Consider the following 25,234-nt stretch of genomic DNA (forward strand, 5'->3'; position numbering starts at 1 on the left):
AAACAAGGAACAATTAGAGTGTGCGTCGATTATAGGGATGTAAATCAAGCTTGTCCAAAAGACAACTACCCTACACCCTTGATCGACCAGATAATTGATGAATGCACCGGATGCGAAATCTTTTCATTCATGGATGGATTCTCTGGGTATAATCAAATAAATATCTGCCCACAAGACTAGTCAAAGACTGCATTTATTTGTCCGTGGGGCACATTCGCATATAAAAAATTACCCTTTGGTTTAAAGAATGCAGGGGAAACTTTTCAGAGGGTAATGAGTTATGCCTTCCATGACATCAAAAACATCGTTCAACCATACCTCGATGACCTTCCGACTCATTCACGAAAGCGGACTGATCATTCGCAGCATTTAAGAGCGATATTTCTACGTTGCCGACACTACAAAATACGACTCAATCCACACAAATGTGTATTTTGTGTCAGTTCTGGTCGATTACTTGGCTTTGTAGTCTCGAAGGATGGGATTCGTCTCGACCCATGTAAGGTTCAGGCAATCATAAATTTGCCTCCACCTTCAAATTTGCTTCAGATACAGAAACTCCAAGGGAAAGCAAACTTTCTGAGGAGGTTCATTCCAAATTACGCCGAACTTGCTAAAGGTTATACGTGTCTTTTGAAAAAGGAAGTACCCTTTGTCTAGGAGTAGGTTGCGCAAGCTTCCTTTGATGCTTTAAAAGAATCCCTAATGAAAGCATCATTAATGTACGCCCCTGATTATCAAAAAGACTTTAACCTGTATCTGGCTGCAGCGGATACAACCATCGCAATGGTTTTAGTTCAAGAAGACAACGGAATTGAAAATCCTATATATTATTTAAGTAAGAACTTAAATGATACAGAAAGAAGATATTCTTATGTTGAAAATCTAGCACTCGCAGCTGTTCAAGCGATACAGAGATTTCGACACTATGTCCTCTTTCGAAAAACTACCATACTGTCAGATTGCAACCCCATGACTTATATATTGTCGTGACAGTTGCTGGGGGGAAAATATTCAAAATGGATAGCAATTCTACAAGAGTTTGATCTGGAATTTGTAAAATCCAAGTCAAAGAAAGCTCTGGTTTTCGCAGAATTATTATGCGATCTCCCATCATCATCCAACGATGAAACATCCAAAGGAACAATCATGGACGAAAATTTGTTTATGATATCTTCAAGCAATCTGTGGTATGGGGATATAATCATTTATCTCCAAACCCAAAAATATAGGCCAAACAATTCTCGCTCCGAACAAAAACGTATTCAATACCAAATAAAAGACTACATGATCGTCGGTGATACACTTTACCGTCGTGGTATCGATACCGTTCTGAGAAGGTGCCTCACCCATGAGGAGGCTGAAAAAGTCCTAAATGATTGCCAAATAGGCGCGTGTTGGGGGAATCAATCCGGTTATACTACAATGCAAAATTTTTTACGAGCAGGATACTTCTGGCCAACAATGTTCAAAGATTGCATAACCGCAGTCAGAAGTTGCCATGCTTGTCAAATTTTCAATAGCAAAATCAGAAGACCACCCACACCTCTGCAACCAATAGTTGCTGTCGGGCCATTCGCCAAATGGGGCATCTATTTTATGACATGTAACCCCACCTCGACCGGGGGGCATGGGTATATTATAGTCGCAGTCGACTATCTTACCAAATGGGCCGAGGCGATGCCTACATTAGATAATACTGGTGAAACAACTGCCCTCTTCTTTTTCAATCATGTAGTCGCCAGATTCAGCGTCCCACAAGCTATAGTCACCGATCATGGATCACATTTTCGCAATCACATGATGGTCGAATTAGCTGCCAAACTAGGGTTGTCTCACGACAACTCTACTCCATATTACCCGCAAGCCAACGGACACGTTGAAGCAATCAACGAAGTCCTGAAGCGCATGCTGCAAAGGATGATTGGAGTTCACAAAAGAAGTTGGCACCTAATCCTATACTCATCCTTGTGGGCTTAACGAACATCGGTAAGGAATGCGACTGGGTTTACACCTTTCCAACTGGTATATTGCCTAGAAGCAGTCTTACCAATCCAGTGTGAAATCTCGTCCCTCAGACTCGCAATTGACCTTCTCCCTGGAACTTCATAAGAGGAGGCTCGTTTCTTGGAACTAATCCAATTGGATGAAACCTGTCATGATGCCGCTTTGGCTAACAAAGCCCATAAGAAACGAGTCAAAGCGCAGTTCGACAAGAATGTCAAATCCCATTTCTTCTCAGAAGGTGATTTGGTCTTGCTTTATGACTAAGAATCCGATAAATTGGGGGCAGGTAAATTCAAGTATTTATGGATGGGACCCTATATTGTTAAGCGAGTGTTAGTAAAAGGAGCCTACGAGTTAATGGATTATGACGGAATTCCACTGGCACAACCTCGTAACGGGTTGTACCTCAAGCATTACTATGCGTGATTCAGTATAGTAACCTATATGCTTTTGTTATGTTTTTGTTTTCGCTAAAAGTATTTGTTTTGGTCAAGTAATCCACTTTTTACATTTATTGCAGATGTAAAACCTATTGGAGTCATGTGTTGGATATGCCGACGGAGCGAGTCGTAGTTCGTGGAAACTATCTTCCGCAGCCTGGGCCATTTTTGATCCAAGCGACGAGTTAGCAAGTTTCAGAGGGGTATGTATTGGTCAATCAATGAATAACATCGCTGAATATAGCGTGTTGATAGAACTTCTCTCTGATGCCATCACACATGGTATACGCCGAATGATTGTCAGGCTAGACTCACAACTCGTCATACTACAACTCACTGGTATCTACTCTATCCAAAATCCAACTATTTATCGCATGTTCCTAAGGGTTAATATTTTGGAAAGAAAATTTGATTTTATTCAATATCAGCATATTTCCAGAACCTTAAACACATTAACTGACTCATTGGCAAATTATGTGTTAGATAGACATTTGCAACATTTATTAAAAGAAGCATACCATCAATATTTGCATTTGGATCATGTAACTTAACCAAAATAAAGCTTCGAAAATTATATATATATATATATATATATATATATATAAATATATATCTATATATATATAGATATATATATCTATATATATATATATATATAAAACTGTTTATGGTTTACACATAATGTTCTGTGACCAAGACAAAATTGGTCAAATGACTAAAAACTCAAAACGCTAGGGGGCACCCTAGTCTAATGATGCTCGTGATAGCAAGTCACAGCCTGTGTGATCATGCGTAAGAGCTGAGTCCATCGTCTTTGCACACCAGTAGTATGCCGCTGCAACCTCAGGGGCAGCTCGTCAGTCCTCACATTTGGAATACCAAGAGTGAGGCCCTCAACCTGTTCCTGTAATGTTGTGAGAGTCTCGGCCACATCGAGGTCACGAAGGATAGCCCTTCCAACAGCATCTCCTACTGGGATGGAAGATGGCACTCTCAGGCGTACTACTGGCTGAATGGGACCAACATCTACATGAACACATGAGTTTGATTAAGTCTTGATAGAATAAAGCACAAAGACATTATAAAAGAAAAACGATAAACAGGAATATTGTCAAAGAATTTACCAATGGCACCCCACTGTCCGCCAGCCGGGAGTACTAAATCTGGGTCACCCCGGAAGTCCATACCAGCATATGGGTACTCGGAATAAACCATCTCCTGACGGTCAAACCACCTGAAGAAGGTATCAGAAAAGGAAATCTGAGACTGACCAACATGCCTAGACATATGGTCGACCCATCTCTGCATACGTGGTTCAGCCGGTGAAGGTAAATCGAGTGAAATATACTGCGGCTGCATCAGTGGTATCTTTTCCAAGGAAAAGGCGGTCAAAATAGAACCATACCCAAAGTTATTCAACCTCCCACTCTTCACCTTGGTCAACTGTTCTTTCATCACAAGAAGTACTGCGTCGCACCAGTTGAACACCTTCGGTTGGAGACATTCCAAGGCATACTGCTGTTATAGCTCCAAATCTCACTCTTATGGTTTGTGATGCTGCACTTATGGCCTAGGGCAACCCCTCCTTCCAGACCTGGTCCAAAAATTTAAAAAACAGTGTTTTATTCCCTATACGCGACTTTGCCCTGTGTTAAACGCGTGTACACGCGGGTATGTCATACCCAACCCGCGTGTATCTATTAAAACACTTAAAAAAATATAATTTCCTCTTTTTCGGGCGGTGATCGCGGGTTTACCTGCTGGATCACCTGTTAGTGCCCGTGGCCCAACTGTTCCCAACCAAATCCTAACTAAAAAACTACTTTGGAGAGGGTATAAAAAGACATCAAAGGGAAGGCCAAGGGGAGAGAGAAAGGAGAGCAAGATTATTATGCTGAGATTTTTCCCTTAGACCAGGTCTGAAGTCCTTGGTGCATTCTGCACTTCCCCCATTTTGCATAGGAAACCCTTGTTTCCATGTGTATTGGTGATCATTCATCCTTGACATCATCATTGAGTAAGACTTGGAAGGAGCTCTTGTTGGAGGCTGGAGGCTGGAACGAATCCGGGAGGAAGCTTGCTTGGAGCCTGCTGAAGGTGTTCAGGTGATATCTTTCCGATATATGTACTTTATTTGCCTTTATATATAAAGAAACACGTCTTTGTTCCCGAATAATCTTTCTTTATGCTTATGAGATTCTTGTGTTGAATTCTTATGAAAGTGGTTACTTAAAGATTTTTTATAACTAACTTTATAGCATAAAGATGATTTATACATAAACTTCTATACATGTACTGTTGTGTTCTTTGATTTGTTTGTCTTGCAGGTCAAAGAAAGAAGAAGGGAACTCCAAGAAGGGTTTGCACCCTAACGGTCTTCTCGAACGTAGGACCTTAGGTATGTACCCTAAACATTAGAATTTGCTTAAAAGTAAAAAAGATGGCTGTGTGTGTGTGTTTCTTTGAATAAGCAATTTTCAGTCTGGTAGAGTCTTAGCCCAAAGGACCCTAGGGGTACTTTCCCTTCAACCAGAATTGGCGACTCCACTGGGGACAACACTCTTGTTGTTCCTAGTTTGGGTAGTCCTCAAGCCAATCAAGGCTCAGTCCCTCTGTTTGTTGGTTCTGACTGTCTGATATTTTCTTGAACTCCAAGCTTTTCCAGTTTTTCAGTTTGTGTTTTTTATTTTTCTTGAAAGACTTCATATACGCACTTTTTCTGTATTACAGAAGCGTATATACGCAAGTTGCACTAAGTAAACCCGCGTATACGCAGGTTTCCTTAGTTACAGTCGCGTATACACGCATTCTGCAAATAATTGCAGGCGCGTATATCACATAATTTTCAAGATTTATAATTTTTCTTTTGCTGAATGTCTGTCTGGTGGTTTGGGTCAGTTTAAAACAGTCAATTTCCAGTGACAGTTCTCTGTTTAACAGGGGGCATCTTGTTTCGAACTCTCTCTAGTTATAAGGAGCGCTAGTCTTGTTTTTCGTTGATTGCAAGCGTCATTGATTTTTGACACACAAGATTTCTGTTTAAGAATCTTGATTGCTCTGTTTTGGCAGAGTGGGAAGATTGTCTTCAATCTTTGTGTCCATTTTGTTTTCATGACATTTGTGTTTGCTTAACGAAATCATTTTTATGACCATTTGCTCCTTTGTTTCGGGAAATTTGTTTGTTACCATTTTTCTTGAAACTTGTCTTTTGATATTTTGGACTTTCATTGCTGCTTTTGATTGTCAAAAGCGTTTTCGAACACATTTTATTTTTGTTGAGTTTTCATCATTTGAAAGGTGTCAATTCACAAAAGTGTTTGGTGGCTTGTTTATCAATCATTAGTGTCAGTATTTTTGAGAGTTTTCCTTTGAAAAAGACTTTTTGGTTTGATTGAAAGAAAATATTTTGAAAGTTTTTGAGTTTCGCTTTCTTAAACTTGCTTCTCATTTGATTTCCTTTTTTGCGAAGTGAAAGTGCTTTGTTTTTTATCTTAGAACTTGTTTTTATTGTTTGGACGAAATGATTAGTAACAAATCATCTTCTATCTAAGCATTTTAGTGGCAAGACAAAATTTGGTAAAGCAGCAACTTTCCTTCTTTGTTTTTAGAGTAGTCTTAAAATCTTGCATTCACATATAGTTCTTGCATTAGCATAGCTTTGCATCCTCTTTTAGGCATGCATAGTTTTGTTAGCTTTTGTGAGTGTGGAGTTTGAAAAGAAAGCAAAAAACTTTGTTTAATTTGAAGTACATCTGAACCTCATAGAAATTGCTCTTCATCGAAACGAAAAAGTGCATATGCATGTAGCTAGGTTTTATTAATTTCTTTTGCGTCCATAAAACACCACAAGTTTCACCTCCATTACCTTTGACTTAAAGAACAGCCTAATAAAATCAAGCGCTTAATTAAAATCCACTAGAACTTTTTGTTTTAGTTATTACACCAACAAGTTTAGGATTTTAGGGCCTTGGATTAGGCGAGTGGAGAGTTAACTCTCCAAGGCCACACAAAACGTCAAACATAAGAGTCTGATTAAAGAGAGTAAATCCAATAGCGTTAGGAAGACCAGGAAAGCTCCGGATCTGGGAGTTAAGCACGAGGGTCTGTGAAGACAGGGAAGAGAGATACCCCCTCTCCTACTTGTCCGAACTTACCTCACGACTGTTCCGCCTGGCTTCTGCGACGAGTTGGTACCCATAGTTGCCTCTCCTAGGGATCTGCATAGGTGGCTGCGGAGGGGAATCTTGTGGCACCTGAGGTCGACGTTGTATCACTCTCGACAGTACTTCCGGAGGGCACCCTTGCGAAGCTTGGGGGCTTGCACCCGCGCAGACTGTTGTTAGGAGGTCAGCGTAACTTCCTCTGATACCTTCGCTGATAGGACTGGGCCCTCATCATCCCAGACTATCCTGGGAAGGCCCTTTGATTCACTTTCTTGTATTTTGGTGTCCGGTCCTCACCACCCGGAGCGGAAATACTTGGAAGTTGTTTGACTGGCTGTTTGTTTAGGGACTTTATAGTGAGTGCTCTTTGCTCCTTGTATATAGTTGGCTTTAGGTATTTTTGTCTAGTCACATTTGGACTTTGTGTTCTGAGTGACTGGCTTGCCGCTCTACCGATCTTGAAAGGCTTTTGGTCGTTTTTTCAAAAGTTGTGGGGTTGCCTCCTCAAGGGCAAAGGTTTTGATTGCTTATCCATATTCTTTGAAGAGTTATTTCTATATTCCCGCAAGGGAAAGGGTCTTTGGATCAGTTAAATATGGCTAATATTCCTGTGGAAACCAACCAAGGTACCCTTCCAAAAGGGGATCCTTGTGCTTTTCCTTTCTTTGGAAACGTTGGTACTCCCTTGATGGCCACTTTGAATATTCCTGGGTTGAATGTTGGACTACCCGTTTGGCTGTGGTCCACTCCGAATATTCCGAATGCTCTTGAAGCTTCTCAGTTAAATGCTTTATTTCAGGGGCATCATATGGGTGCTAATTGTTCATCTTCTTTCAAAGAGAAATCTGGGATTCCTTCTTCTTCTCCTTCTTGTAATAAGAAATCTAAAAAGAGGAGAAAAAGGAAGTCAAAGAAGAAGAATAATTTTAGCACTTCATCCTCAACCTCTGCTAGTGATGTTGGAGATGAGCCTTCAGCCACTGCTAGTCATGCTGGGGGCACAAGTCTAGTCACTGCAAGTCATACTAGCACTTCATCTTCAACCTCTGCCAGTCATGTTGGAGATGAGTCTTCAGCCGCTGCAAGTCATGCTGGAGGCATGAGTCTAGTCACTGCGAGTCATACTAGCAAAGAGTCACCGACCTCTGCAAGTCATGTTCAGGACTCTCCGCAAACCACTGCTAGTCATGTTGGCGGAATGGAGGTTGATAAGAAACCTGGACGTAGAAGTTTTAAACCTAAGTTCCCTTGTAAGATATGCAAGGGAGACCATCTTACTCATTTATGCCCTGGTATTCCAGAGGTTCAAAGGATATGGTCCGAGTCTGAAAGTACTTCTGCTCCTAGATTTGATATGGTTTCTCATCAATCCCATCAACCATTGGTTGATAATGTGGTAAAGCCAGTGCAATCGTTGGCCGATTACACTCCTTTTTTGGGGGGTGAAGTGCCTAACAAAAGAGTCTGTTTGATCTCTAGTACAGAGTCTTCTAGTATAGGGGGCATTCCGGTTTCTTCGAATGTTCCCCCTCCAAGTTCTAAGAGTGTTTCCTTTGATTGGGATAGTCTTGTTGAGCCTCGTCTTCCTTCCGCTGTACCTTTTCAAATAAAGGTCAGAGTTAATTCCAAAAATGTCTATCGATGTATGGTGGATGAAGGATCCTCTACAAGTATTATATCCTCTTTGACTTGGAAAGCTTTGGGTTCCCCAAAGTTGTTGACAGCTCAGAGTCAGTTGTTAGCCTATGATAGAAGGCCTGGTGAATCTATGGGTGTTCTTCCTCAAGTGCCTATCACTTTAGGTGGGAAGACTGTCTTAATCGATATGATGGTGGTTGATAGCCCTTTAGACTTTAATATGCTACTTGGGCGTGATTATGTCTATGCTATGAATGCTGTGGTGTCTTCACTCTTTCGAGTAATGTGCTTTCCTCATAACGGGAATATTGTCACTATTGATCAGCTTGCATCTGATAATCATCACCCTAATTCGACTTTACTGCAGAATGCCCCTTGGTTTGTTCCAAGTGTTCAAGTAGACTCTACCTAGCCACGGGTCAATTATGTGGCATTGAGTCCTCAATGTTCAATCGCTTTTAAGAAGGATCCTTTGACTTATTATTTTCCTTCTTGGGACTTGGTCCCGGCAGTTGACCGAGAGATTCTTCCTATAAGGACATGGGACCCTTTAATTCCCTCTTTTGATCCTTGTAGTTCTCATGATTTCTTAGAACTTGTTTTGCCTTCACAGGAGGAACTCTTTGAAGCCATGAGTTATGACTACCAAAGGAGCCCTTGGCCTGAGCCCTGCAAGGGGTTTGTTCAGCAGAACTATTATGCGTAAGCCGCAAGGCTGCGTGGTTCCCTGTACCATATTGTATATATGAGGTACGCATCTTCAAGTTTTGTATCTTATAACACAAAGATTTTATATGAAGTTTATATGCGGGATGTATTAACTTCTTGTCTAGTGTTCCTATTTATGTTTATAGAACTTGGAAGATGTCTCCTTTGGAAGTTTATGGTTGGTCCATTCTGACAGGTATTGGTTCTCGAACTTGGCATATAGGTTAGGTTTTTCCGCCTGCATTGTGCATTTATCAGTTTCCTTTTCCATTTTGGCCTTAGGATCGACCCCACCAAGTTATGATGCGGAACCTTCTCATTGCTTAGAAGTATCATGACTTGTGTGGTAGAGCCTACCTTATCATGGGTGCCCTAGTTAGTACCTGATTGTCACTTGGCACTCATGCTGATTTTTTGTCACTAGGCTCGGGAGTCCTCTGTAGTCCTGCCATGACTTGTGCGTTGAAGACTCATTCCTCTTTGCTTCTTCGCTTCGTCCTGGCCTTATACCCTAGAGGCTCCTATGTGTGTTGAGTTGTACTTCTGCATTGCATGTTGACCATTTGCACCTTTTTGGCCTATAGCCGGCTTCACTTGGACTCGTGTTTAAGCCCACTTTTGACCATGACGTCTGCAAAATCAACCTTGCATACCTTTGACTTCTGCAGCTTGACATACCTTGATCCGTGGAAGGAACATACCTTTGAGTGTCACTGACCAGTTTTTCACCTCCCTGCATTGAGCATAGGAACGTTCCTTTCCCAGGAACTAGATCATCTGTTTCACCGACACTCGTTCTTTCCACTGTACCATAGCATTCTTTTATTCTTTTTCCGGCTTATCAGAAAAAGACAAAAAAATTAAATATTCCAAAAAGAGCGGGAACAGGGACATTATTTCCATTTATTGTTGGCAGCTAGAGTCAGTCGTGTCGCCCTTGAACAAAGCACTCAAAACAAAGTCTCCTCCGCATGGGTGGGATTTAGTTTGACTTAGGCAAGCCATAACCTTGTTATCGAGTCAGTTCTCCCCCGATTGGTTATCTCTTCCAATCATATGGAGGGTTCGTTCGTGCCTCCTGCATGACGAACTTATACAGATTCATTATATGCTGCCACATAGTCACATTGAGTCGTGCTTTTGTTCAAGGGAAGTTAGCCTGAGTCGGCCTTTCTGCGGTGTCCCTTGACTCATTTTTCAGTCGGCCATCCCTGGTTGTCAGTGTCCTGTCTATCATCACATCAGTTATATTGGTCCTTCACTCGTGCCGGTTTGAGAAGGTCCCCATTGACTTCTTGCTGGCGGTTCTTGTCCTTATCGACGACGACACATCATTGTACCATCATTGTACTTCTAGGGGTCATTGATTTATACATGTACTTCTAGGGGTCATTAGTGGCAGATTCCTCGCTATCGACAGTGGGAAACCATCATTGTCTCCTGATTGATAGATTCTTACAGGTGTTCGACTTCAGCTCATCTATTCACACTTGTTAGATTGTACTAGGTACCTTGACGCTCATTATCATTATCGGTGAGTAGTCTCGCGTTTGTTAACGGTATACATCAATGACCGGTAATCAAACGATTTCTCACATGGTCGACTTCAGATCATTTATTCCCATGGTGTAGAAATGTACCACGGCGGTCGGTGAAGACCTCAGGTTGTATCAGCATTCATTGGTTCACTTGACAGTTGCTCCTGTTGCTGCTAGTTGATACCACTCCACCTTATATGTTGCAGTCAGTCATGGTGACATTCTATATGCTGGCACCTGAGTTTGCAGTGTAGTACCATCCTATTCCATCATGTTCAGTTGGTACCTTATGGGATCAGTCTTTGTTTTCAGTGATCCGTTGCATCTTTCAGCATCATTGACAGTTTTATATGTGATATTCAGACATGTACTTACTCATTATGATCAGATGATCCATTATGTATTTTACAGTCATTTATACTTGTATACTTAGTGGATCCGCTTGTACTTGATATGCGGACATGCTTTACTTTTCCTGAGCATGGGTATGCCCGCCTCAGACAGTGTTTCTTTCTGATCTCCTTTCGGTGGCTTGGCAGGCTGAATTCTGGTGAAGTCCTCCTCGGTTTTTCGGCAGAGTTCCTTTCCTTGTACTTACTTAATATATTTCAGCCATCATGTTCCCCTTCTGACCTCATACATTAGGGGGCATCTGTTATAGCTCCAAATCTCACTCTTATGGTTTGTGATGCTGCACTTATGGCCTAGGGCAACCCCTCCTTCCAGACCTGGTCCAAAAATTTAAAAAACAGTGTTTTATTCCCTATACGCGACTTTGCCCTGTGTTAAACGCGTGTACACGCGGGTATGTCATACCCAACCCGCGTGTATCTATTAAAACACTTAAAAAAATATAATTTCCTCTTTTTCGGGCGGTGATCGCGGGTTTACCTGCTGGATCACCTGTTAGTGCCCGTGGCCCAACTGTTCCCAACCAACTCCTAACTAAAAAACTACTTTGGAGAGGGTATAAAAAGACATCAAAGGGAAGGCCAAGGGGAGAGAGAAAGGAGAGCAAGATTATTATGCTGAGATTTTTCCCTTAGACCAGGTCTGAAGTCCTTGGTGCATTCTGCACTTCCCCCATTTTGCATAGGAAACCCTTGTTTCCATGTGTATTGGTGATCATTCATCCTTGACATCATCATTGAGTAAGACTTGGAAGGAGCTCTTGTTGGAGGCTGGAGGCTGGAACGAATCCGGGAGGAAGCTTGCTTGGAGCCTGCTGAAGGTGTTCAGGTGATATCTTTCCGATATATGTACTTTATTTGCCTTTATATATAAAGAAACACGTCTTTGTTCCCGAATAATCTTTCTTTATGCTTATGAGATTCTTGTGTTGAATTCTTATGAAAGTGGTTACTTAAAGATTTTTTATAACTAACTTTATAGCATAAAGATGATTTATACATAAACTTCTATACATGTACTGTTGTGTTCTTTGATTTGTTTGTCTTGCAGGTCAAAGAAAGAAGAAGGGAACTCCAAGAAGGGTTTGCACCCTAACGGTCTTCTCGAACGTAGGACCTTAGGTATGTACCCTAAACATTAGAATTTGCTTAAAAGTAAAAAAGATGGCTGTGTGTGTGTGTTTCTTTGAATAAGCAATTTTCAGTCTGGTAGAGTCTTAGCCCAAAGGACCCTAGGGGTACTTTCCCTTCAACCAGAATTGGCGACTCCACTGGGGACAACACTCTTGTTGTTCCTAGTTTGGGTAGTCCTCAAGCCAATCAAGGCTCAGTCCCTCTGTTTGTTGGTTCTGACTGTCTGATATTTTCTTGAACTCCAAGCTTTTCCAGTTTTTCAGTTTGTGTTTTTTATTTTTCTTGAAAGACTTCATATACGCACTTTTTCTGGATTACAGAAGCGTATATACGCAAGTTGCACTAAGTAAACCCGCGTATACGCAGGTTTCCTTAGTTACAGTCGCGTATACACGCATTCTGCAAATAATTGCAGGCGCGTATATCACATAATTTTCAAGATTTATAATTTTTCTTTTGCTGAATGTCTGTCTGGTGGTTTGGGTCAGTTTAAAACAGTCAATTTCCAGTGACAGTTCTCTGTTTAACAGGGGGCATCTTGTTTCGAACTCTCTCTAGTTATAAGGAGCGCTAGTCTTGTTTTTCGTTGATTGCAAGCGTCATTGATTTTTGACACACAAGATTTCTGTTTAAGAATCTTGATTGCTCTGTTTTGGCAGAGTGGGAAGATTGTCTTCAATCTTTGTTTCCATTTTGTTTTCATGACATTTGTGTTTGCTTAACGAAATCATTTTTATGACCATTTGCTCCTTTGTTTCGGGAAATTTGTTTGTTACCATTTTTCTTGAAACTTGTCTTTTGATATTTTGGACTTTCATTGCTGCTTTTGATTGTCAAAAGCGTTTTCGAACACATTTTATTTTTGTTGAGTTTTCATCATTTGAAAGGTGTCAATTCACAAAAGTGTTTGGTGGCTTGTTTATCAATCATTAGTGTCAGTATTTTTGAGAGTTTTCCTTTGAAAAAGACTTTTTGGTTTGATTGAAAGAAAATATTTTGAAAGTTTTTGAGTTTCGCTTTCTTAAACTTGCTTCTCATTTGATTTCCTTTTTTACGAAGTGAAAGTGCTTTGTTTTTTATCTTAGAACTTGTTTTTATTGTTTGGACGAAATGATTAGTAACAAATCATCTTCTATCTAAGCATTTTAGTGGCAAGACAAAATTTGGTAAAGCAGCAACTTTCCTTCTTTGTTTTTAGAGTAGTCTTAAAATCTTGCATTCACATATAGTTCTTGCATTAGCATAGCTTTGCATCCTCTTTTAGGCATGCATAGTTTTGTTAGCTTTTGTGAGTGTGGAGTTTGAAAAGAAAGCAAAAAACTTTGTTTAATTTGAAGTACATCTGAACCTCATAGAAATTGCTCTTCATCGAAACGAAAAAGTGCATATGCATGTAGCTAGGTTTTATTAATTTCTTTTGCGTCCATAAAACACCACAAGTTTCACCTCCATTACCTTTGACTTAAAGAACAGCCTAATAAAATCAAGCGCTTAATTAAAATCCACTAGAACTTTTTGTTTTAGTTATTACACCAACAAGTTTAGGATTTTAGGGCCTTGGATTAGGCGAGTGGAGAGTTAACTCTCCAAGGCCACACAAAACGTCAAACATAAGAGTCTGATTAAAGAGAGTAAATCCAATAGCGTTAGGAAGACCAGGAAAGCTCCGGATCTGGGAGTTAAGCACGAGGGTCTGTGAAGACAGGGAAGAGAGATACCCCCTCTCCTACTTGTCCGAACTTACCTCACGACTGTTCCGCCTGGCTTCTGCGACGAGTTGGTACCCATAGTTGCCTCTCCTAGGGATCTGCATAGGTGGCTGCGGAGGGGAATCCTGTGGCACCTGAGGTCGACGTTGTATCACTCTCGACAGTACTTCCGGAGGGAACCCTTGCGAAGCTTGGGGGCTTGCACCGGCGCAGACTGTTGTTAGGAGGTCAGCGTAACTTCCTCTGATACCTTCGCTGATAGGACTGGGCCCTCATCATCCCAGACTATCCTCGGAAGGCCCTTTGATTCACTTTCTTGTATTTTGGTGTCCGGTCCTCACCACCCGGAGCGGAAATACTTGGAAGTTGTTTGACTGGCTGTTTCTTTAGGGACTTTATAGTGAGTGCTCTTTGCTCCTTGTATATAGTTGGCTTTAGGTATTTTTGTCTAGTCACATTTGGACTTTGTGTTCTGAGTGACTGGCTTGCCGCTCTACCGATCTTGAAAGGCTTTTGGTCGTTTTTTCAGAAGTTGTGGGGTTGCCTCCTCAAGGGCAAAGGTTTTGATTGCTTATCCATATTCTTTGAAGAGTTATTTCTATATTCCCGCAAGGGAAAGGGTCTTTGGATCAGTTAAATATGGCTAATATTCCTGTGGAAACCAACCAAGGTACCCTTCCAAAAGGGGATCCTTGTGCTTTTCCTTTCTTTGGAAACGTTGGTACTCCCTTGATGGCCACTTTGAATATTCCTGGGTTGAATGTTGGACTACCCGTTTGGCTGTGGTCCACTCCGAATATTCCGAATGCTCTTGAAGCTTCTCAGTTAAATGCTTTATTTCAGGGGCATCATATGGGTGCTAATTGTTCATCTTCTTTCAAAGAGAAATCTGGGATTCCTTCTTCTTCTCCTTCTTGTAATAAGAAATCTAAAAAGAGGAGAAAAAGGAAGTCAAAGAAGAAGAATAATTTTAGCACTTCATCCTCAACCTCTGCTAGTGATGTTGGAGATGAGCCTTCAGCCACTGCTAGTCATGCTGGGGGCACAAGTCTAGTCACTGCAAGTCATACTAGCACTTCATCTTCAACCTCTGCCAGTCATGTTGGAGATGAGTCTTCAGCCGCTGCAAGTCATGCTGGAGGCATGAGTCTAGTCACTGCGAGTCATACTAGCAAAGAGTCACCGACCTCTGCAAGTCATGTTCAGGACTCTCCGCAAACCACTGCTAGTCATGTTGGCGGAATGGAGGTTGATAAGAAACCTGGACGTAGAAGTTTTAAACCTAAGTTCCCTTGTAAGATATGCAAGGGAGACCATCTTACTCATTTATGCCCTGGTATTCCAGAGGTTCAAAGGATATGGTCCGAGTCTGAAAGTACTTCTGCTCCTAGATCTGATATGGTTTCTCATCAATCCCATCAACCATTGGTTGATAATGTGGTAAAGCCAGTGCAATCGTTGGCCGATTACACTCCTTTTTTGGGGGGTGAAGTGCCTAACAAAAGAGTCTGTTTGATCTCTAGTACAGAGTCTTCTAGTATAGGGGGCATTCCGGTTTCTTCGAATGTTCCCCCTCCAAGTTCTAAGAGTGTTTCCTTTGATTGGGATAGTCTTGTTGAGCCTCGTCTTCCTTCCGCTGTACCTTTTCAAATAAAGGTCAGAGTTAATTCCACAAATGTCTATCGATGTATGGTGGATGAAGGATCCTCTACAAGTATTATATCCTCTTTGACTTGGAAAGCTTTGGGTTCCCCAAAGTTGTTGACAGCTCAGAGTCAGTTGTTAGCCTATGATAGAAGGCCTGGTGAATCTATGGGTGTTCTTCCTCAAGTGCCTATCACTTTAGGTGGGAAGACTGTCTTAATCGATATGATGGTGGTTGATAGCCCTTTAGACTTTAATATGCTACTTGGGCGTGATTATGTCTATGCTATGAATGCTGTGGTGTCTTCACTCTTTCGAGTAATGTGCTTTCCTCATAACGGGAATATTGTCACTATTGATCAGCTTGCATCTGATAATCATCACCCTAATTCGACTTTACTGCAGAATGCCCCTTGGTTTGTTCCAAGTGTTCAAGTAGACTCTACCCAGCCACGGGTCAATTATGTGGCATTGAGTCCTCAATGTTCAATCGCTTCTAAGAAGGATCCTTTGACTTATTATTTTCCTTCTTGGGACTTGGTCCCGGCAGTTGACCGAGAGATTCTTCCTATAAGGACATGGGACCCTTTAATTCCCTCTTTTGATCCTTGTAGTTCTCATGATTTCTTAGAACTTGTTTTGCCTTCACAGGAGGAACTCTTTGAAGCCATGAGTTATGACTACCAAAGGAGCCCTTGGCCTGAGCCCTGCAAGGGGTTTGTTCAGCAGAACTATTATGCGTAAGCCGCAAGGCTGCGTGGTTCCCTGTACCATATTGTATATATGAGGTACGCATCTTCAAGTTTTGTATCTTATAACACAAAGATTTTATATGAAGTTTATATGCGGGATGTATTAACTTCTTGTCTAGTGTTCCTATTTATGTTTATAGAACTTGGAAGATGTCTCCTTTGGAAGTTTATGGTTGGTCCGTTCTGACAGGTATTGGTTCTCGAACTTGGCATATAGGTTAGGTTTTTCCGCCTGCATTGTGCATTTATCAGTTTCCTTTTCCATTTTGGCCTTAGGATCGACCCCACCAAGTTATGATGCGGAACCTTCTCATTGCTTAGAAGTATCATGACTTGTGTGGTAGAGCCTACCTTATCATGGGTGCCCTAGTTAGTACCTGATTGTCACTTGGCACTCATGCTGATTTTTTGTCACTAGGCTCGGGAGTCCTCTGTAGTCCCGCCATGACTTGTGCGTTGAAGACTCATTCCTCTTTGCTTCTTCGCTTCGTCCTGGCCTTATACCCTAGAGGCTCCTATGTGTGTTGAGTTGTACTTCTGCATTGCATGTTGACCATTTGCACCTTTTTGGCCTATAGCCGGCTTCACTTGGACTCGTGTTTAAGCCCACTTTTGACCATGACGTCTGCAAAATCAACCTTGCATACCTTTGACTTCTGCAGCTTGACATACCTTGATCCGTGGAAGGAACATACCTTTGAGTGTCACTGACCAGTTTTTCACCTCCCTGCATTGAGCATAGGAACGTTCCTTTCCCAGGAACTAGATCATCTGTTTCACCGACACTCGTTCTTTCCACTGTACCATAGCATTCTTTTATTCTTTTTCCGGCTTATCAGAAAAAGACAAAAAAATTAAATATTCCAAAAAGAGCCGGAACAGGGACATTATTTCCATTTATTGTTGGCAGCTAGAGTCAGTCGTGTCGCCCTTGAACAAAGCACTCAAAACAAAGTCTCCTCCGCATGGGTGGGATTTAGTTTGACTTAGGCAAGCCATAACCTTGTTATCGAGTCAGTTCTCCCCCGATTGGTTATCTCTTCCAATCATATGGAGGGTTCGTTCGTGCCTCCTGCATGACGAACTTATACAGATTCATTATATGCTGCCACATAGTCACATTGAGTCGTGCTTTTGTTCAAGGGAAGTTAGCCTGAGTCGGCCTTTCTGCGGTGTCTCTTGACTCATTTTTCAGTCGGCCATCCCTGGTTGTCAGTGTCCTGTCTATCATCACATCAGTTATATTGGTCCTTCACTCGTGCCGGTTTGAGAAGGTCCCCATTGACTTCTTGCTGGCGGGTCTTGTCCTTATCGACGACGACACATCATTGTACCATCATTGTACTTCTAGGGGTCATTGATTTATACATGTACTTCTAGGGGTCATTAGTGGCAGATTCCTCGCTATCGACAGTGGGAAACCATCATTGTCTCCTGATTGATAGATTCTTACAGGTGTTCGACTTCAGCTCATCTATTCACACTTGTTAGATTGTACTGGGTACCTTGACGCTCATTATCATTATCGGTGAGTAGTCTCGCGTTTGTTAACGGTATACATCAATGACCGGTAATCAAACGATTTCTCACATGGTCGACTTCAGATCATTTATTCCCATGGTGTAGAAATGTACCACGGCGGTCGGTGAAGACCTCAGGTTGTATCAGCATTCATTGGTTCACTTGACAGTTGCTCCTGTTGCTGCTAGTTGATACCACTCCACCTTATATGTTGCAGTCAGTCATGGCGACATTCTATATGCTGGCACCTGAGTTTGCAGTGTAGTACCATCCTATTCCATCATGTTCAGTTGGTACCTTATGGGATCAGTCTTTGTTTTCAGTGATCCGTTGCATCTTTCAGCATCATTGACAGTTTTATATGTGATATTCAGACATGTACTTACTCATTATGATCAGATGATCCATTATGTATTTTACAGTCATTTATACTTGTATACTTAGTGGATCCGCTTGTACTTGATATGCGGACATGCTTTACTTTTCCTGAGCATGGGTATGCCCGCCTCAGACAGTGTTTCTTTCTGATCTCCTTTCGGTGGCTTGGCAGGCTGAATTCTGGTGAAGTCCTCCTCGGTTTTTCGGCAGAGTTCCTTTCCTTGTACTTACTTAATATATTTCGGCCATCATGTTCCCCTTCTGACCTCATACATTAGGGGGCATCTGTTATAGCTCCAAATCTCACTCTTATGGTTTGTGATGCTGCACTTATGGCCTAGGGCAACCCCTCCTTCCAGACCTGGTCCAAAAATTTAAAAAACAGTGTTTTATTCCCTATACGCGACTTTGCCCTGTGTTAAACGCGTGTACACGCGGGTATGTCATACCCAACCCGCGTGTATCTATTAAAACACTTAAAAAAATATAATTTCCTCTTTTTCGGGCGGTGATCGCGGGTTTACCTGCTGGATCACCTGTTAGTGCCCGTGGCCCAACTGTTCCCAACCAACTCCTAACTAAAAAACTACTTTGGAGAGGGTATAAAAAGACATCAAAGGGAAGGCCAAGGGGAGAGAGAAAGGAGAGCAAGATTATTATGCTGAGATTTTTCCCTTAGACCAGGTCTGAAGTCCTTGGTGCATTCTGCACTTCCCCCATTTTGCATAGGAAACCCTTGTTTCCATGTGTATTGGTGATCATTCATCCTTGACATCATCATTGAGTAAGACTTGGAAGGAGCTCTTGTTGGAGGCTGGAGGCTGGAACGAATCCGGGAGGAAGCTTGCTTGGAGCCTGCTGAAGGTGTTCAGGTGATATCTTTCCGATATATGTACTTTATTTGCCTTTATATATAAAGAAACACGTCTTTGTTCCCGAATAATCTTTCTTTATGCTTATGAGATTCTTGTGTTGAATTCTTATGAAAGTGGTTACTTAAAGATTTTTTATAACTAACTTTATAGCATAAAGATGATTTATACATAAACTTCTATACATGTACTGTTGTGTTCTTTGATTTGTTTGTCTTGCAGGTTAAAGAAAGAAGAAGGGAACTCCAAGAAGGGTTTGCACCCTAACAGTCTTCTCGAACGTAGGACCTTAGGTATGTACCCTAAACATTAGAATTTGCTTAAAAGTAAAAAAGATGGCTGTGTGTGTGTGTTTCTTTGTATAAGCAATTTTCAGTCTGGTAGAGTCTTAGCCCAAAGGACCCTAGGGGTACTTTCCCTTCAACCAACTGCATATAAGAACAGTTGGATACATGAAGAGCCGCACCACCAGCCATCCTACCAAAAGTGAACAGAATAGTCCTAAGGGACCTGTCAGTGACATAACGGATGATGATCTTGCCGTCTTTACTCGGCTGAGATCCCTCTCTGTAATACCGGCGAACATAATCTCTCACAGATTCACCTCCTCAGGCCGAACCTGATAAAGAGATGGGGGCACCCCGCCTCGACAAGCCAGTAAAGAAATAGATGTCCACTACAGTCAAGGGGATGGATTTGCCCCTAATCTGGAACACCTGGTTTGTAGGATCCCAAGAATCGAGCAAATACTGCAGCAAGTTGATCTGTTGTCTCATGCTAGAAATGCGGAAAAACTTCAGCAAGCCACAGTTCCGCAGTGCATTTACTATAATCGGATCATGTAAAGCAAGCATGTCCTCTTCTTCATGCTCACGTTCTCGCCATGTAATAGTCATATTGCTCCAAAGATCTCCGAAAACAAACAAGAGAAGAGTTAGATCCAGATTTTGGCAAGAAACAAGCAAAATTTCCATCAAAAACTGTGCATAAAATTCCTTCTTTGCGCCCATCGCACCTATAGAAGTGCTCTGGGTGCATTGCATGTCAGATGGCCAGTAGACAGGCCAACATCCAATGCACCTTTCGATACACAAAGGGTGCGCTGAAGACAGGGCGAGTTTTTCAAACCCCATAGGCTCAGAAAAACCAGGAATCAAGCTCAGAATGCAAAATGGCGCCGAGAATCATCCACAAAATCTCCCGAAATCAGCTGATGAAAATCAAGGGGGAAAGCACCTCCAAAGCTCCAACAAACCAAAGTTCAAATGAAATGGTAAAATGAGAGGTAAAAGCACTTTTACATTACTTTTTACGTAGTTCGAAGTAAAATATTAGTGTTCTAACTCATTTTTCAAACATATATTGTTCATTTCTCACTAGTTTGATGAAGCAATTGAAAACACAATACAATCCTTGAAAGAACAAAGCTATTTATGGTAAAGTCAATAAGTGACCATTGTATCGAGCAATTTTAGCGCATAGTTCAAGCTCGTTAAAAAATAAACATAAGCCATGAGCAAATGTTTCCCCCCGCGTTTAAGCTCATTAAAAAATGAACTATTTCCCGGTAGATAACCATCGTGAATGTAGTACTTCAGCCTTTAAAAGCCTTGGTCATGTTCTCATCATCACCTCCACTCTGTATTGGCCAATCATTCACCTCCATTTGATTGTTTACCCGGCCTTTTGAGGAACAGATGTGAAGAGTGATCTCACTAGCCATCCTTGTAACACTGCCGTGATTGGAACATTCCAAACCTTACCTGGAATCAACTGCTACCCAATTTTAACACTCGTTCCTCAAAAGACGAGTCTTCTTTAAGCTCTTTTCAACTGACTCGTAAAATATGAAAATATTTCCGAGCCATTAGCCTCTCCAGCTCGTTAAAGGAACCGAAAGTGCTATCCCTCCTCTAAATTTTAATCTTTTTGGACCTGAGGGATTATTACACAAAAAGATCGAGCGCTTGTTTTGTTCGGCTCGTTAAAAGTATCGAAAATTCATCCCTTCTGTATTGTTTTATACTTTTTCGGACTTAAGGGATTAGATGACGAAAAAGGAATTTTGGAGTTTCCTTTACGTTCCTTTTCAAACTCTCTAAAATTGAAAAGGACCGAGTTATCTTTGGCGTTAAACTCGTTAAAACTTAATAGCGACAAACTTGTCCATAGCAGACAAGAACGAGTTTCACTATCGCTAGGCTAGTTAAAACATAGCGATGGGTTTGCCCGAAGGGCAAATTATAGAACAAGCATATGTTATCCTCCTCAAGCTTGACAAAAATAAAGAGGTACTGGTCCGCAATGATTGGGGAAAATTGGGAAGGAAACTTGAAGAAACTTTGTTGGTAGCAAGTCGCCCTTGAACATGACACTTTCACTCCACATCCAAGTCGGGTTGGGTTGTTTCATTCACCGGTCACATCGCCATGGTCCCATCACACCATCCACATTTGGGGTAATGCTACCAATCCATCATGTCAGTGTCGCCGATATGTTCAAGAGAAGTCATTCGGAGAATTCACCTGTGTCTCACCCTCTACAATACATTCATACTCCATTCTTTCATGACCGCCACCTTGAACCATATGTCATCAGATCGTTTTCACCTCCATTAAAATCATTTGCTCCGTTCCATGTCATTGATGTGGGATTCATTAAGGCCCTCCTGTGACGGATCGCTTCTTGTCGACATCAGCTCATTATCCAAGAAGTCGATCTAGGAACAACTCGTTCAGTACTTTGAAGCTTGCATGCCTCAATGGCAAGTTTCTCACTTCTGACGACAGGTTTACATCAATAGCCTTCGACCGAAAGATGTTGCGTGGTGTTCGATGCCAAGTCCTTTATTCACACCATGTGAATTATACTGCAGTACCTTGAGGGTCATTATCATTATCGGTGATTCCTCTTGCGCCTGTTAACAACTTACATCATTGGCTAGTAATCAGGCGATGTCTTTCCATGTTCGACTCCAGAACATCTCTCACATGGATAGACTTGTACTTCGAGTGAAAATCGAACGAGATTGAAGACCCCAGATCTAGTTTCATCCATCCAGGCTACGATATATATTCAGGGAAATAAAGACATCAAATGTAAATCATTGTTGCACAGATAATCATCCAATCAAAGGGATGATGGCTCTACCAGAATCACCAGTCTACACTCAGATGATTGTCTGTCCTATGTACATGAAAATGAATTTATAAAGTTGAGCATGGGAATGCCCGCCTCAGCTAGATCATGAAAATATTATGAAGATAATGTATTGTATTGTATCTTATTACAGGTCTCCTCCCAGCTTGAAAGAACTTCGGATCCTCATAATAAAGCATTTCACCCGACATCAAAAGATTAACGACCTCATGTTTTAGGGGGCAACTGTTATAGAAATTTTTGGGCACTACAACCCCAAGCATGAAATGTCCATAAACCAAGGGCTCCTAAGTCCCTAAAGGTGTTGTTCTAACCCCTAAAGGAACAAGGTCAACTGATTACAGCTTCTCCCAGAAGTTCTCCATGAAAAACTGCTCAGAACTGGTCAAAACAGGATCATTTCAGTTGCTCCATAGGCAAAGTGCATTGCATCTCACCTAAACACACTGTGTGGGTGCGTTGCATTTCAAAAAGCCCTTCTATGGGGTGCGATGGGTGAGAAGTGACAAATGGCAATGTCATTCCGTGAGGTGGAGGGGCATGGAAACTTCCAGAAACTTCTCCTATGACACTTGCCTCTCTGAATTCGACCAAGGATGAGTAAGAGATCATCAATCTCCAAGTGGAAGTAAGAACTATCAGAGGGAAGACACTAATCAAATCACAAGCTGACTCATCTCCCTTACATATATCTATATATGGATCCCTCATCCCAGAGATCCAGAGGCTGGAATTTTGCATATTGTAAGGAATTGCTTTTGGTTTCTTGAGACAACATCAGATTGTTGGGTGATCTAAGCTTTGTATGAGGTGAAGAGGGGCTTCCTTGCTGAGAGGATGATGCTGGGTCAGAACAACTGGTTGTAACTCCCCTTGGTTCTTTCTTGTTTATCAATAAAAGCTATTCAAGTTTTCCTCCATACTCTTGTGTCTTTCATGTTTGCTACATTTGTATGGTCAATTTACATATGATCCTAGATTGTTTATGATTATAGATCCATGTTCTTGTATAGTGCTATGCTACTGTGATCTTACAGGTACTTTGTGAAGCTGGGCGTGCAAGGGAACAAGTAGCGAAAGACTATCAAGAGAGAGAGGAATCGAACTAGGAGATTAGCGCAAGACAGAGGTTGGTCTTCTTTGTTCTTCTCTCATCTATACTTCATAAAGGAAAAACGAAAGTAGCTTTACTTTGTTTGTTTCTAAGGTAGCTATCACACCTTAGTGGGATAAGCAGTTCTGTGTAGACACTTTTCCCTGTAATAGGGTCCTTTTTCATATATTTGTGTCTCTCGAGCCCAAAAAAGTATAAAATTATACTCGAAAGAACCACTCGATCATTACGATCGAGGAGTACTTTTCGTGATTAGTGACCTCGACCTGAAAAAGTAGAAAAGCGATCGAAATCACGTCGTTTCGTAACCAATAATGAACCCGAAATGAAAAATTACCGGCAATCTTTTTGTTTTTACACGGTCGGAAAAGAGCTTAAAGCCGACTGCCTCTTGTTTCTTTTAATGAGTCAAGAGGAATAACTCGGCTATCTTTTCATTTTTCAAGTCGGAAAAGAGTGTTAAAGACGACTTTACAGATCAAGTGTACATGAAGCATGAGATAACTCCACTACCTGTAGCTCTGCACAAAACACGTCAAACGTAAACCCATTTGACATAAAATGAACAATACATGCGGAAACATAAAAAACAAAATTTTAATTAACCATGTTATAAAAATGAGAAAAAACCCACATTTTTAAAATATAATTTTTCAATTTGCAAAAATTACTATAAAAGGGGGGTAATTCATTCATTTTTACCATTGGCACTGTTCATTTCACCTTGGAGCGCTTTGGAGCACCAAATTTGGCGAGTTGATTTCGGCCCCATTCGTCCACCATTCATCTTGAAACTTCTACCAGGTAAATAGACTTCTTCCTGCGCTTCATTTCAGTGTCTTTTTTATGCATTTTGGCGTTAGACATGTGAATTTAGGTGGATTTTTTGAGTTAGAGTCCGCCGCTTGGTCATCGCGGGTATACCGCTTGGGTCTACGATGACTGAAAATATTTACATGTAATTCTTTTTGATCATCGCGAGAAAGTGATGTACTTTCGCGATGACCACGAGAAAATTTAACTTGTCAACTTCATGCCATCATGACTGTTTTAAAAATAGTCGCGATGACGACGCAAAATTATGTTTTCGTGCAAATTATGGATTAAAAATTGCAAACGAAGTTCTAATTCATTTTTTCTTGTCATGGAGGACATCATGGCATTTGTCTGGCAGGAATGAACGCACGATGATAATGATGTGGAAGCTTTTGCTGATGTTGGGTGCCGAAATGCTTTATGTGCATGCGGGTTGCTAAAATTCTTCCTTACTCCGCACCTTCGGTCTCAACCTGATTTACTGGAGCTACTAATTCACGCCTAGAATCCGACAGATGGGAAATTCATAATCTGAGGGCGAGACATTGAGTTCGATTCCACAGACGTGTATTTCCTAACCGGGTTGTCCCGTCGTGGTGAGAGGCCCATTCTAGAGGGGCAGTGACCCGAGGGCGATTCTCTAGAGATGTTGATGGCACAAATGTGCCCACGGGCATGCAAAACAAGAAGCGGGAAGGTGGCAACCCCGACAGTGGAAGACGTGGTTCTTCATGCAATGCTATTTATGGTGACACAGGTAGCGGGCTCCCAAGCCCAACACCAAGCATCAAAGACCCATCTCCGACTGGCTCTCAAATGTCTCAATCCAACCATGTTCAATTGGGAGGAAACAATGATAGCCAATATGAAGAGACAACTTACCAACTATCGTCGAGGAGAGACGAAGCAATTTCGCTATGGGTCCATCTTAGTCCAGCATTGCAGTTGTAGGACATGGATTTAGATTTTCCCAGACCACGTGAGACTAGGATCACACAGTGGGCACACGTTATGCCACGAGGAGGTCGCGGATGACCACTGTCATGGGGGAAACTGTTTCGAGAGTGGTTGGAGTGCCAGACGATCTTCGTTGAAGATTGGCCATATGCTGGCATGGACTTCCGTAGAGATCCTGACATGCAGCTGCCCACTGGTGAGCAGTGGGATGATGGTGGTAAGACACTTGATCACATTATTTTTGCATTTTATTTTTTATGATGTTTTTTAGATT

The sequence above is a fragment of the Pinus tabuliformis genome, chromosome 4_2, assembly GCF_031772625.1.
Source record: "Pinus tabuliformis cultivar Carrire ecotype Pingquan chromosome 4_2, CPIR1, whole genome shotgun sequence".
Classification (NCBI taxonomy): domain Eukaryota; kingdom Viridiplantae; phylum Streptophyta; class Pinopsida; order Pinales; family Pinaceae; genus Pinus; species Pinus tabuliformis.